We start from the raw sequence: 14,870 nt of genomic DNA on the forward strand, positions 1-14,870 counted from the left end.
CTCCTGCCCAAGTTCCTCCTCGAGATGGCGGCGCTTCGTCCTGAAAGTCCTCTCCTGATTTTTCTAGGTCAAAATGACTTATATACCAGAAGATGGGCATCGGAGGTGGGCTGGGCTGAGTACAACCCACCAGGGCGTGCCTGGGGTGCCTGGCGCGCCCTGGTGTGTTGTGCTCACCAGGTGGCCCCCCCTCCGGTAGTTATTTGCTCCAGTATTTTTCATATATTCCATAAAAATTCCTCGTGAAGTTTTAACTCATTTGGAGTTGTGCAGAATAGGTAGCCTGATGTAGCTCTTTCATGTCCAGATTTCCAGCTGCCGGAATTCTCCCTCTTTGTGTGAACCTTGCATATTATAAGAGAAAAGGCATTAGAATTACTCCAAAAAGCATTATTATGCATAAAACATTATAAGTAACAGCGGGTAAACATGATGCAAAATGGACGTATCAATGGGGTGGTCTTCAATGGTGAACATCTCTATGTTGATCATATCTACTATATGATTCACGTTCGACCTTTCGGTCTCTAGTGTTCCGGGGCCATGTTTGTACATGCTAGGCTCATCAAGTTTAACCCAAGTATTCCGCATGTGCAAAACTGTCTTGCACCTGTTGTATGTGAACGTAGAGTCTATCACACCCGATCATCACGTGGTGTCTCAGCACGACGAACTGTAGAAACGTTGCATACTCAGGGAGAATACTTTGACCTTGAAATTAAGTGAAGGGATCATCTTATAATGCTATCGCCGTACTAAGCAAAATAAGATGCATAAAAGATAAAGATCGCATGCTATGAAAATATGTGACATGATATGGCCATCATCATCTTGTGCTTTTGATCTTGCATCTCCAAACCGTCGTCATGATCTCCATCATCACTGGCTCGACACCTTGATCTCCATTGTTATGTCGTGGTCATCTCGCAAAATATTGCTTCTACAACTATCGCTAACGCATAGTGATAAAGTAAAGCAATTACATGGCGGTTGCATCTCATACAATAAAGAGACAACCATAAGGCTCCTGCTAGTTGCCTGATATCTTACAAAACATGACCATCCCATACAATAACATTTATCACATCATATCTTGACCATATCACATCACAACATGCCCTGAAAAAACAAGTTAGATGTCCTCTACTTTGTTGTTGCAAATTTTATGTGGTTGATACGGGATTCTAGCAAGAACCATTCTTACCTATGGCAAAAAACCACAATGGCTTCTCATCAAGTTTTCTGTTTTAACCTTCTTCAAGGACCAGTCATAGTCAAATTCGAGTAGGAGAAACAGACACCCGCCAGCCACCTTTATGCAAAACTAGTTGCATGTCAGACGGTGGAACCGGTCTCACGTGTGTGGACATGTAAGGTTGGTCCAGCCCGCTTCATCCCAAAAATACCGCCGAATCAAAATAAGACGTTGGTGGTAAGCAGTATGACTATCACTGCCCACAACTCTTTGTGTTCAACTCGTGCATATCACCTCCGCATAGACCTCGCTCAAGATGGCACTGTTGGGAAACGTTGCATGGAAAACAAAAAAAATCTACGCACATGCAAGATCTATCCATGGAGATGCATAGCAACAAGAGGGGAGATTGTGTCTACGTACTTTCCTAGACCGTAAGCGGAAGCGTTTAACAACATGGTTGATGTAGTCGTACTCTTGGCGGTCCGATCACGATCCAACCGATCTAGTGCCTAACGGATGACACCTCCGAGTTTAGCACACGTGTGGCTCAATGACGTCTCCTCCGTCTTGATCCAGAAAGCAAGAGAGGAGAATTAGATGGGATCACAACCAACATGACGGCATGGTGGTGATGGTGGTGGTGGAGTACCGATAGTGCTTCGCTAAGCGTCGCCGGGACGAGGCGGTGGAACTACGGAGTAACGAGAGAGAGTGGGGTGCCAAGGGCTTGGTGTGTCCTCTTGGGGCACCCCCTCCCCTCTATATATAGGTGGAGGGGCGTGTGAAACAGCCCCTCCAAGCCCTAGAGTGCAGCTAAGGGGGAGAGGACTTGGACTCCAAGTCCAATCATATTCCTATTAGGACTCCTTCCTTTTTTGCCTTCCCTAGCCACATGGGCTTTTGAGGACATGGTGCGCCTAGCCCAATAAGGCCAGGGCACCTCCCCACAACCCATGCTAGCCCTTGGGTCATGGTGGACCCACTTGTGGACTTCCGGACCCCTCCGGAATCCTCTGGAACCTTCTAGAAGCTTCTCGGTACAATACCTAAAAAACTGCACTTTTTTCGGAACCCAAAATATGACTTCCCAGATATAAATCTTTACCTCTCGACCATTCCAAGAATCCTCGTGACGTCCGGGATCTCATCCAGGAATCCGAACAACATTTTTTTACCACTCATCAAATATCCCAATACTACTCTAGCCTCAACGAACATTAAGTGTGCGACCCTGCGGGTTTGGGAATTATGTAGTCATGACCGAGACACCTCTCCGATCAATAACCAATAGCGGGACCTGGATGCCCATATTGGTGCCTACATATTCCACGAAGATCTTTTATCGGTTGAACCTTCATGACAGCATACACAATTCCCTTTGTCTATTGGTATGTTACTTGCCCGAGATTCGATAGTCGGTAGCACAATACCTAGTTCAATCCCGTTACCGACAAGTCTCTTTACTCATTCTGTAATACATCACCTCGTGACTAATGTAGGATTTTGGTTTCGGTAAAACCCTTAAGGTTTGAACGCTGGGATGCGCGCGAAGATCTCTCCCTTACCGATCACACCCTCACACACTTCGCGATTTCTAGGCTAGGCACATGAACTCACAACAGAAAAAACACAAGATTTATACAGGTTCGGGCCACCGTTATGGTGTAATACCCTACTCCAGTGTGGTGGTGGTGGATTGCCTCTTGGGCTGAGGATAAACAGTACAAGGGGAAGAACAGCCTCCTCAGGAGAGGTGTTCTTATGCTTGGTGAACTTGTGGTTGTCTGGGTCGATCCCCCGACTATGGTGGTGGCTAGTCCTATTTATAGAGGCACTGGTCCTCTCCCCAAATATTGAGTGGGAAGGGAGCCAACAATGGCCAATTTGAAAGGGGGCAGCTAGTACAGCTTATCCTGACAAAAGTAGTCTTCGCCTGCCAAAGGCTCTGGTGGTGACGCCGTCTTGGGCTCCATGGTGACCTCCGTCCTGCTGTCCTGCTGGTCTTGGTCTCGTTGCACCGATATGGAAACCTTTGCTCGACGCCTCGGTTCTCTTCATCTGCGCTTGCCTCTTTAGCACCAAAGAGGAAATAAGGACAATGTGCACGCTGGCGCACGCCTGGCCTTGGTCGTCATGGCTCACGTCAGTGGAACCTCGCGAGGTTTGTCTTGCCTTCATCTCTCCGCCCCTCTCGAGCCAGCCTAGTGAGAACACTCCTGAGGAGGTCTTTTGTCGTCCGCCTCGTGAGGCTTGGCCCCTCGCGAGGGTCTTGGATGCTTGTTGGTGAAGATGGGCCATATGGGCCCACATGCAGGGCCATGCCATGGGCCGTAGGCAGGCAAGTCTGGGTACCCCTGTTCCCAGAACACCGACAGTAGCCCCCAGGCCCAAGGCACGCTCGGGCTTGGCTTCGAGGCGAAGCCAAAGGGCAAGTGCGGAGTGCGCGGGGCCCAACAGCCTGTGGCTTTGGTCAATGCATGGCGGTTGATTGGACGTGGGCATCTCCTCTTCCCCACGTCGCCTCGGCAACTGCCCGATTTGACGAGTCCTTGCTGCATGCAAGGAAAAACAATCATTACCTATGATTGTGGGGGCGCTGGTTGGCCTTCTTCTGCTATAAATGGGGAGGGGGTAGAGCCCCTGTCATCCATCTCTTCACATTCTACTCGCTTCTCACCCTTTGCTCCATCGCCTGTTGCGACACCAATGGCGCCATCGAAGAGGTTCTCCGTCACGGAGAAGGGGAAGGCCCCTTGCGAGGGGCCCGGCTCTCCGGTGCCCAAGCGTGGACGCGGTCGTCCCCGCAAGCACACCGCGATCCCCACCGCGGCCTCACACGGCCGCGGCAATGCCGCTTCGCGTGGCAGGGGTCGCTCCGATCATGGCAGTCCTGTTGATGAAGGGAGACGTGCCATGGTCGCGCGGCCTCCCCGGCCGCGCTTCCACTCAGTGAAAGTGCTGCAGGAGATCATCGTCTGGTCGGAGAACCCGACCGGCAACTGGCTTCAGCTCCCGCGCTTCTTCACCGACGAGCTGCCGACCTCAGGTCCAGGCGGGCTCTGGCTGTAGGCGGACGGCTGCTGCAGCAGGGCTTCCTGGGTCACGGTCGAGGTCTCTGTCGTAGGCAACATAGCACTGGCCCATGGCTGGCAGACGTTTGCCCGCGCGCGCGGCCTGGGCAGGCGGTGCACCCTCCATTTCAAGTATGACGGTGACGCGACCCTCTACGTGAGGGTGTTTGGGGAAGATGGTCGCCGCGCTGGGTGCTGTCCCGAGGTCAACGATGGCGAGGAGGTGCTCGGCCTTGGTGATGGTCATGATGAGGATGAGGGTGAACTCGCCCTTGGGGCCGACCACATCTCGTCCAGCTACGACGGCTCTTCCTCCGGCGACAGCTCCAGCAGCGGCGGTTACGACCAGCCGCCACGCCACTGCACCCGCTTCGAAGGCAGCAGTGGGTCGTTTCATCGCCGCGTCTCTGTGAAGCACGAGGAGGGGTCTGGCTAAGCTCAGGACGACGCCAAGAGCCCGCCCTCGGGATCGCTTGTAACACCCACGATGCGGCTATATCTCCCACGTGTCGGAGCATGACTTAGAGGCATAACCTCATTGTAGGCGTGTCGCAAGAGGGGTAATCTTTACACATCCCATGTACTGAATAAGAAAGAGGTACAGAGTTGGCTTACAATCGCCACTTCACACAATACATAAATATAGCATTACAACATCCAGATACAATCAAGGTCCGACTATGGAACCAAAATAAAGACAACCCCAAATGCATAAGATCCCTAATCGCCCCAACCGGGCTCCACTACTGATCGTCTGGAAAGGAAACGTAGTAACATCCTGAGTCCTCATCGAACTACCACTTGAGTTCAGTCGCATCTCCTGGAATGGTATCATCGACACCTGCATCTGGTTTTGGAAGTAACCTATGAGTCACAGGGACTCAGCAATCGCACACCCTCGCGATCAAGACTATTTAAGCTTATGGTTAGGGAAAAGGTATGAGGTGGAGCTGCAGCAAGCACTAGCATATATGGTGGCTAACATACGCAAATGAGAGCGAGAAGAGAAAGGCAAAGCACGGTCGAGAATCTATGATCGAGAAGTGATCCTAGAACTACTTACGTTCAAGCATAACACGAGACCGTGTTCTCTTCCCATCTGCCCATAACCGCGGGCACGACTTTAGAAAGTTCAAATCCCTGCAGGGGTGTCCCAACTTAGCCCATCACAAGCTCTCACGGTCAACGAAGGATATTCCTTCTCCCAGGACGGCCCGATCAGACTCGGAATCCCGGTTACAAGACATTTCGACAATGGTAAATCAAGACCAGCAAAGCCGTCTGATGTGCCGACAAAACCCGATAGGAGTCGCACGTATCTCGTTCTCAGGGCACACCGGATAGGTCAAGCTACGAGTAAAACCAACCCTCGAGTTGCCCCGAGGTGGCCCCGCAGGCTGCCCGTTTCGGACCAACACTCAGAGGAGCACTAGCCCGGGGGGGTTTAAAATAAAGATGACCCTTGAGTCCACGAAACCCAAGGGAAAAAAAAGCTAGGTGGCAAATGGTAAAACCAAGGTTGGGCCTTGCTGGAGGAGTTTTATTCAAGGCGAACTGTCAAGGGGTTCCCATTATAACCCAACCGCGTAAGGAACACAAAAATTAAGGAACATAACACCAGTATGACGGAAACTAGGGCGGCAAGAGTGGAACAAATCACCAGGAAAAAGGCCGAGCCTTCCACCCTTTACCAAGTATATAGGTGCATTAAAATCAACAAGATATAATAATGATATCCCAACAATAATCATGTTCCAACAAGGAACAAATTCCAATCTTCACCTGCAACTAGCAAAGCTATAAGAGGGGCTGAGCAAAGCGGTAACATAGCCAAACAACGGTTTGCTAGGACAAGGTGGGTGAGAGGTTTGACATGGCAATATGGGAGGCATGGTAAAGCATGTGGTAGGTATCGTGGCATAGTCATAGCAATAGAGCGAGCAACTAGCAAGAAAAGATAGAAGTGATTTCGAGGGTATGGTCATCTTGCCTGCAGAGTTCTCCGAGTTGACGTAAGCTTGCTCCTCGTAAGCGTACTCAACGGGTTCCTTGATCACGTACTCGTCTCCCGGCTCTACCCAAAGCAAGAACACAAGCAAAGGGAACCATGATCAACCATGGTGCAATGCGCAAGCAACATGATGCAAAACATGCCATGATATGAGGGATGTGATATGCAATGCATATGCGTGCTCCGGAAGGAAAATATTGAACCAGGCCTCAACTTGGAAAACCAAGAGTGCCGCTGGAAAGATGAGTTTATTTCGGTCGAAATCGATATAAAGATCACCGGAATCGGATGCACGGTTTGCAAATGGCAAGCAAAACAATAATGACACTATTTTGCGATTAACAGCACGATGCCATTTAGAATGCAACAAGAAATTATGCTACTGCACTCTAACATAACAACAAAGCACATGGCAGTGATCCACTCAAGATTCTTGACAAAAGATGAACACCGAGCTACGGCTAATTCACACAGTAGCAGGTTCAAACAAGCATGGAAAAAGTGCAAAAGATATCAGGTTCACAGACTTAATGAAAATAAAAACATGACAGGATTTAACATCAGGAAGCAATGTTTAGAGCAAGATAACAACATGCTACAGGAACATATCATGGAAAAGGAAGGCATGGTATGAAACTACTCAAAGCATATAACAAAAGTCCCTTACTGACCATAAGCCAAAAAGGATCATAAAATATGATGGCACCCATATAAACATAGCAAGTTTCGTTAGCAGATTCAGACTTAGCAGAAAACTGGACATGGCATAAAACAAAGTTACGTAGGCATGTTTGCGAGCTCGATGCACTCACCAAAAGGCATTGCATGACAAACTAAGCATACACCCAGCAAGAAGACATGATCAAGTAGGTAAACATGGCAAGAACCATCTCATAGAATGCATGGATCAACTACAACAACCTCGGCAAAATTGAATAACATGTAAACCATCTGCCAGGAACATTTTATAGCAAAATTAGAGCAAGATTGAGTCATGCTAGGGTACTCCATAAATGCAAACAAATACATGGATGGATAGAACATAACAATATCTCAAAATCATCCTTACTGAACATGCTCAAAAGAGGCATGGATCACTCTGTAGCAACATGAATACATGGCATAAAAATAACATCAGGGAAATGACTTAGAAGAATTCTAAGTCCCTGAAATCAGCAACATCACGAGAGCTACATTGCATGCTTGTGCTAGTCACCACATTGATCAAAAAAGTACATGGCATACACCCCTGTAAAGATGGCATGGCATAGCCCAAAACACATGTTGGGATCACGTTCATAGGAGGGACACATTAATCATGGAAAAAATGACAAATGTCCATAATCTGTTAAGAAACAAAAATTAACATTACATAGCACTCTTGCAACAGCATTTTAGGCATCAAGATGGACTCAAACCAGCATGATGCAATGGAATTAAATGAAGAGCACATCCAGACGAACAATTCATATATCACATGCGCAAAATGGTGCTACGGATGATGAGATATGGTAAGATGAACATGCCTAAAAATATTGGAAACTGGGGACTTAGAGAAAAAGAAAGTCAACCCTAGGGTTAAACCGATCCAGATCCAGCGCGCGGGTCTCGAGGTTCATCGGAGATGGGGGTTTGCCTGCGGCCGGAGTCGAGGGAGGCTGCCGGAGGTGAGGAAGCCGGGCTTGGGGGTGCCGGATCTGGTCGCTCCTTGACCGGATCTGTCCGGAGTCGGAGAGGACGAGGCGGCGAGGTGGCCACCGGCTGGTGCGGCGCGGGATCCGCGATGGCGGCTGGCGTTGAGGCGGCGGGGAGCGGTCAGCGGCGGCACGGTAGGCGGCGCGCCTTGGGCGTGGTCGGGCGGCGTCGCGGGCCGCGGGGGCCCGACCTGGGCCGAGGCGGGCCGGCGCGGACGTGGCGATGTGGGCGCGAGCGTAGGTGACGTGTCGAGCGGCGTGTCGCTGGCGCGGCAGGGCGGACGTGTCCGGCCGGACCGGACGTGTCCGGTGGCGCGGGGTGGAAGAAGGCTAGGGTTTGGACCCGAATTTTCGGAGGGGGAGGCCTATTTATAGATTCTGGGAGCTAGCATGTAGTACGGTTTTCGGTCACGCGATCGTGATCAAACGACCGAGAGGATGGAGGGGGTTTTGGTGGGTTTTGGGCCACTTTGGAAGGGTGTTGGGCTGCAACACACACGAGGCCTTTACGGTTCCTCGGTTAACCGTTGGAGTACCAAACAAACTCCAAATGGCACGAAACTTGACAGGCAGTCTACCGGTGGTATACCAAGGCCGCTTGGCAAGTCTCGGTCCAATCCGAGAATGTTTAACACCCGCACACGAAAAGAGGCAAAAGGGGACACCGGGGAACGTAGGAGTGCCGGAATGCAAAACGGAGAACGGGGAAAAAGCTCGGATGCATGAGACGAACACGTATGCAAATGCGATGCACATGATGACATGACATGAGATGCATGACATGGACAAAATGCAAAACGAAGAAAAAACACAACCACAAGGAATATCATAACTTAGTGCTGAAAATGGCAAGAGTTGGAATACAAATATGGCAAGTTATATACGGGGCGTTACAACACTCCACCACTACGAAAGGATCTCATCCTGAGATCTAGGACTGGAAAAACTCCGGATATTCGGAACGGAGGTGGTCCTCGCGTTCCCAGGTGGCTTCACGGTCGGAATGATGTGACCACTTCACTTTCAGGAATTTGATAGACTTGTTGCGAGTCTTGCGCTCAGTTTCTTCAAGAATAGCAATGGGATGCTCATGATAAGACAGGTCTTCTTGGAGATCAATCTCTTCAAAGTTGATGGTGCGTTCAGGAGTCTTGAAACACTTGCGAAGCTGAGACACGTGAAACACGCCGTGCACGTTTGCAAAGTTGGATGGAAGCTCAAGTTGATAGGCGAGATCGCCTCTTTTGCCAATGATCTTGAAAGGACCCACATATCTAGGGGCAAGCTTCCCTTTGATACCGAAGCGACGAGTACCCTTCATTGGAGAGACACGGAGGTAGACATGGTCTCCGATCTCGAAAGCCAAGTCATGATGCTTGCTATCATAGTAACTCTTCTGGCGCGATTGCACGGCTTTGAGATTTTCACTAATGACTTTGCACATTTCTTCAGCCTCTGTGATCAAGTCATTGCCAAGAAGTTGGCGTTCACCAGTCTCTGACCAATTAAGAGGAGTACGACACTTTCTGCCATAGAGAATCTCGAATGGGGCCTTGCCCGAACTCGCTTGGAAGCTGTTGTGGTAGGAGAACTCGGCATATGGAAGACAATCTTCCCACTTAATACGGAAAGAAATGACACATGCCCTGAGCATATCTTCAAGAATTTGATTTACTCGCTCGACTTGTCCACTAGTTTGAGGATGAAAGGTTGTGCTGAAGAGAATGTTGGTGCCCATAGTCTTCTGAAAGGAGTCCCAGAACTTAGAGGTAAAGATGCTTCCACGATCTGAAGATATCAACTGCGGAATGTCATGCAAAGAGACAATCCTGGAGGTATATAGCTCTGCCAACTGAGCTGTTGTGATAGATTCTTTGATAGGAATAAAATGAGCCACTTTACTGAGCTTGTCGATGACAACAAAGATAGCATCATTGCCACGCTTGGACTTGGGAAATCCAGTCACGAAGTCCATCTCAATATGGTCAAACTTCCATTCTAGAATGGCAAGAGGTTGGAAGAGACCAGCTGGCCGTTGGTGTTCTGCTTTCACTCTTCTGCAGACATCACATTCATTCACGAACTAAGCAATCTTGCGCTTCATTCGAGTCCACCAATACGACTGCTTGAGGTCATGGTACATCTTTGTACTTCCAGGATGAATAGAGAGGAGTGAATTGTGAGCCTCGTTCATAATTACTTTACGAAGGTCGCCCTTAGGAACAACAATTCGATCCTCGAAGAATAAGTATCTTTGTCATCAAGGCGATAGCACTTGTACTTGGGTTGGCTCTTGGCAATCCCAATCTTCACCTTCTTCACCATAGCATCAAGAAGTTGAGCCTCGTGAATCTGATCTTTGAAAGTAGGAGAGACTTGGAGGTTGGCAAGGAATCCTTGAGGAACAACTTGGAGATTAAGTTTGCGGAAAGCTTCACAAAGATCCGGTTGGAAGGGCTTGATAATCAAACTGTTGCAGTAAGCCTTCCTGCTCAATGCGTCAGCAATGACATTGGCCTTTCCTGGAGTATATTTCGATACTCGGATTATACTCTTGAATCATTTCGACCCAACAAGTCTGCATGAGGTTGATAGGCTGAGTGAAGATGTACTTGAGACTCTTATGATCAGTGAAGATGTCCACTTTCCTTCCCAACAAGAGATGTCTCCATGTTAACAGAGCATGGACAACTGCCGCCAACTCGAGGTCATGAGTGGGGTAGTTCTTTTCGTTGGGCATCAACTGGCGAGAGGTATAGGCGACAACTATCTTCTCTTGCATTAACACAACACCGAGACCTTGCAGGGAAGCATCACAGAAAACCTCGAATGGTTTGGATTCATCAGGAGGAGTCAGAACTGGAGCTGTGACTAACTTCTCTTTGAGGGTGTTGAAAGCTACGTCACATTCAGGCGTCCAAATATACTTCACATGCTTCTGGAGGAGGTTGGAAAGAGGCTTCGCGATCTTAGAGAAATTCTCAACGAATCTTCGGCAATAGCTTGCGAGCCCAAGGAAGCTGCGGAGCTGCTTCACATTCTGAGGTGGTTCCCAATTCACAATTGCAGACACCTTCTCAGGATTAATAGCTATGCCCTTGGCGGAGATGATATGCCCAAGGTAGAGAACCTCATCGAGCCAAAACTCGCACTTTGAAAACTTCGCATAGAACTGATGTTCTCTAAGTTTGTCCAGCACCAATCTCAAGTGCTTGGCATGATCCTCCATGTTCTTGGAAAAGACCAAAATGTCATCGAGATAGACCAAGACGAAGTCATTTGTGTAGAGGTTGAAGATGAAGTTCATCATGCGAGAGAATGTTGGAGGAGTGTTGACAAGGCCAAAAGACATGAAAATGTATTCGTAGGAACCATAGCTTGTCCTGAATGCTATCTTGGGGATGTCTTGTTCGCGAATGCGAATTTGATGATAGCCCATACGGAGGTCAAGCTTGGAGAATACTTGAGCACCTTTGAGTTGTTCGAAAAGCTCGTTGATGTTGGGAAGTGGGTACTTGTTCTTTATGGTCTTCTTGTTCAATGGACGGTAGTCGACACAAAGTCGGTCTGTTCCGTCCTTCTTCTTGACAAAAAGAACACCACAACCCCATGGAGAAGAACTCGGTCGGATGAGACCCATACGCTCTTGTATATCGGGTTGTTTCTTCAACTCCTTCAACTCTTCTGGTCCAAGCTTGTAAGGACGTTTGCAAACAGGTTCCGTGCCAGGCTCAAGATCGATGACGAATTCAACTGGCCATGTAAGGAGGCATTCATGGAAGCTCTTCTGGAAAAACGTCTTGATATTCACAAACGACTGGAATCTGAGAGATGGCATCCAATTCGACCTTCTCATTGAGAGAAAACAGTTGAATGGTATCATCACGAGCGGCAAAACGGATCACATCCTCAGATGAGTGTGTCAATTGAATCTGTCTAGTAGCACAATCAAGTTGAGCCTTGTGCTTAGAAAGCCAGTCCATGTCGAGAATTAGATCAATATCCGAGTCACCAAGAACCATTGGAGAAGAAAGAAACTTATAGTCACCCATCTTAATAGAAACATCTAGAACCACCAAACTGGCACTCAACCGTTTACCCGGAGAAATGATATCCATGGATTTGCGCAAATGAGAAGAAGTGAATTCGTTCTTGGCAAAAAATTGTCTTGACATGAAACAATGCGATGCACCAGTATCAAAAAGAACTTTTGCAGGAATATCATTAACAGGAAGGTTACCCATGATCACTTCTGACGAGTCCTTTGCCTGAGCTGCGTTCATCATGTTGACCTTGGCATGCTTGGTATTATGCTTGACCACTGCATTGCTAGCAGATCTCACAGGAGGAGGAGGAGTAAGACGCCTCCGGTTGAAGCATTTGTTTGCATAGTGACCCTTCTACTGACACTTGTTGCACGTGACCTCTGAGAGCGGACAGTGATACAGAGCACTTGACCTTGGAGCATGAGACGAAGCTTTGTTTTGAAAGCCCAGGTTGGGTGGGTGGGAAGATCCATTTCCATCTTTTCTCTTCTACTGATAAGGCTGACGGAACGGAGGAGGAGGAGGCAACCAGTACTTTTGCTGCTTAGCTGCCACTTGAGTTGAAGAAGGAGTTGCATCCCTGACTCTCTTCTTGGAAGCATCGCACTTGAGTTGAGCAGCCTCTTGCTTTAATGCCATGTTGTAGAATTCATCATACTTTTTCGGCTCAAAAAGCACGAGAGCTAGTTGCAGATCCTCTCTTAGGCCACCTCTGGACTGATAAATCATGCTCTTTTCGTCAGGGACGTCTTGCTTGGTGAAGTGAGTGAGGTTCTGGAACATGATGTTGTATTGGTAAACAGACAAGCTGCATTGCTTCAGGTTGCGGAACTCCTCACGCTTACTCTCAACAAACCTCTGAGGAATGTGGTGAGCTTTGAAGTCTTGGCGGAAATCATCCCAGGTAATCACACGACCTCCTCTAGAATCTTTTTATTGTTGATACCACTCAGCAGCTTGGTCTTTGAGTTGGAACGAAGCAAACTTGACAAAGTCCTCAGGCCTGACGTTTCTGCACTCAAAATGTTTGCAGATATCCACGAGCCAATCGTCAGTGTCTGTGGCCTCGACACAGTTACTGAAGGTCTTTGGCTGGTTTGCGAGGAACTGGTTGAGGGTAGCAAACTGAGTTTGATTGTTTCCATTGCCTTGATTTCCTTGGTTGCGCTCTTGCAAGAGTTGCATAATCAACTGCGTGTTGGCATTGGTAGCGGCCATCACAGCTTGCCATGCCTCCGGAGGTGGAGGTGGTGGCGGAGGTTCCAGACTCTAACGCGTTGGAGGAGCCATCCTGAAGAGGGTGACATCCATTAGCATCTTGAAAGACATACATTCAAGCTGAATCAAATGGATCAAAATTGCAACATATAGCCTTAACATTTGAACAAGAATGAACGAATGAATTCCAAATTAAATGGTCACACTTCCATAAATTGAGAAGCCACGTAGATAGAGGTAGATAAATAAAACAACAAGGCACGGATATGAACAAATACTTGGTAAGGATTACCCAATCATGAACCAAATATCTGCGGAAGAAACACTAGAGCTACATGAATTCCCACCTATGAAACTCCCGAAACTTTCTGGTTATGCAATCAGGTGTTGGGGATACAGGGGAAGCATAATATCTCACCCAAAACTAGCAAATCCTACATCCAACTGTATCCATCCTTCAACACATAACCAAGAAACCTTCGGAAATCATTTACCTCAACCTCCGAAAAGCATCCGTTATACGAGTTATGGCAATACTCCCAAACTCCCGCCCCAGTACTGGGTAGCGTCGAGGTTATCTCACCAACAACTGCATAAAAGAGATTTTCGATGTCGGCGAAACTCAGGTATTCCAGAACTGTAACAATAAAATTGTGACGACAACACCTCGAAGCTCAACTCCCCGGGACACTGCCACAACCCCTAAATGTCAGGAGACACCAAGAACAATGTTCTCATCACAAAACCATCGGAATGATTCCAAGATACCCGCGTGATCCTAAAATTTTTTTTAGTGAAATTTGAGAAGAGAAGAGTCAAAACTCTATGTTCGGATGCCTCATGGGTGAGAGCTTATGCAGCCCTTCCCTAGAGAGCACCCGCCTCAGGACGAGGTCACCCACCTCGAGCGTCCTGGAGCGCACGATGCGACAGTGGTACCGCCGCAGCACATGCTGGCATCTTGCCGGCCGTAGTGCAACTTCGCGGCGACGTTCCTCCCCCGGCATGAGCTCCATCCCCCGCCTGGCGTCCTGCTGCATTTCATAGAACGCCAGGACCCGTGCGGAGCGATGTCTGACTTCGTGAGGGAGGACTGCTTTTGCTCCATAGACGAGGAAGAATGGGGTCTCTCCTGTCAGCTTGGTGGCGGTGGTGCGGATGGACCACGGCACGGACTGGAGCTCATCGTGCCAGCCCCTGCCATAGGCCTCGAGCTTCTTCTTGAAGGTCCTGGTCTTGAGGCCTCTTAGGACCTCTGCATTGGCGCGTTCGGCCTGGCCATTGCTCCTGGGGTACACTACCGAAGCGTAGCAGATCTGCGTTCCAAGGTTAGCAAGATATGTCTTGAAGAGGTTACTAGTGAACTGCGAGCCATTATCGGTGATGATGCAGTTGGGGACCCCAAAACGGCTCACAAGGCCCCTAATGAACTTGACCACAGAGCCAACTGGGATGGTGCGGACGGCTTCCACCTCCACCCACTTGGTGAACTTGTCGATGGCAACGTAGAGGTATCGGTAGCCCCCAGGCGCTCGAGGGAACGGGCCTAGGATATCCAGTCCCTAGACTACGAACAGCCACAAGAGTGGAATCTTCTGGAGGCCCTGAGCTGGCTGATGGATCTGCTTGGCG

The sequence above is a fragment of the Triticum dicoccoides genome, chromosome 4A (assembly GCF_002162155.2).
Source record: "Triticum dicoccoides isolate Atlit2015 ecotype Zavitan chromosome 4A, WEW_v2.0, whole genome shotgun sequence".
In the NCBI taxonomy this organism is placed as follows: Eukaryota; Viridiplantae; Streptophyta; class Magnoliopsida; order Poales; family Poaceae; genus Triticum; species Triticum dicoccoides.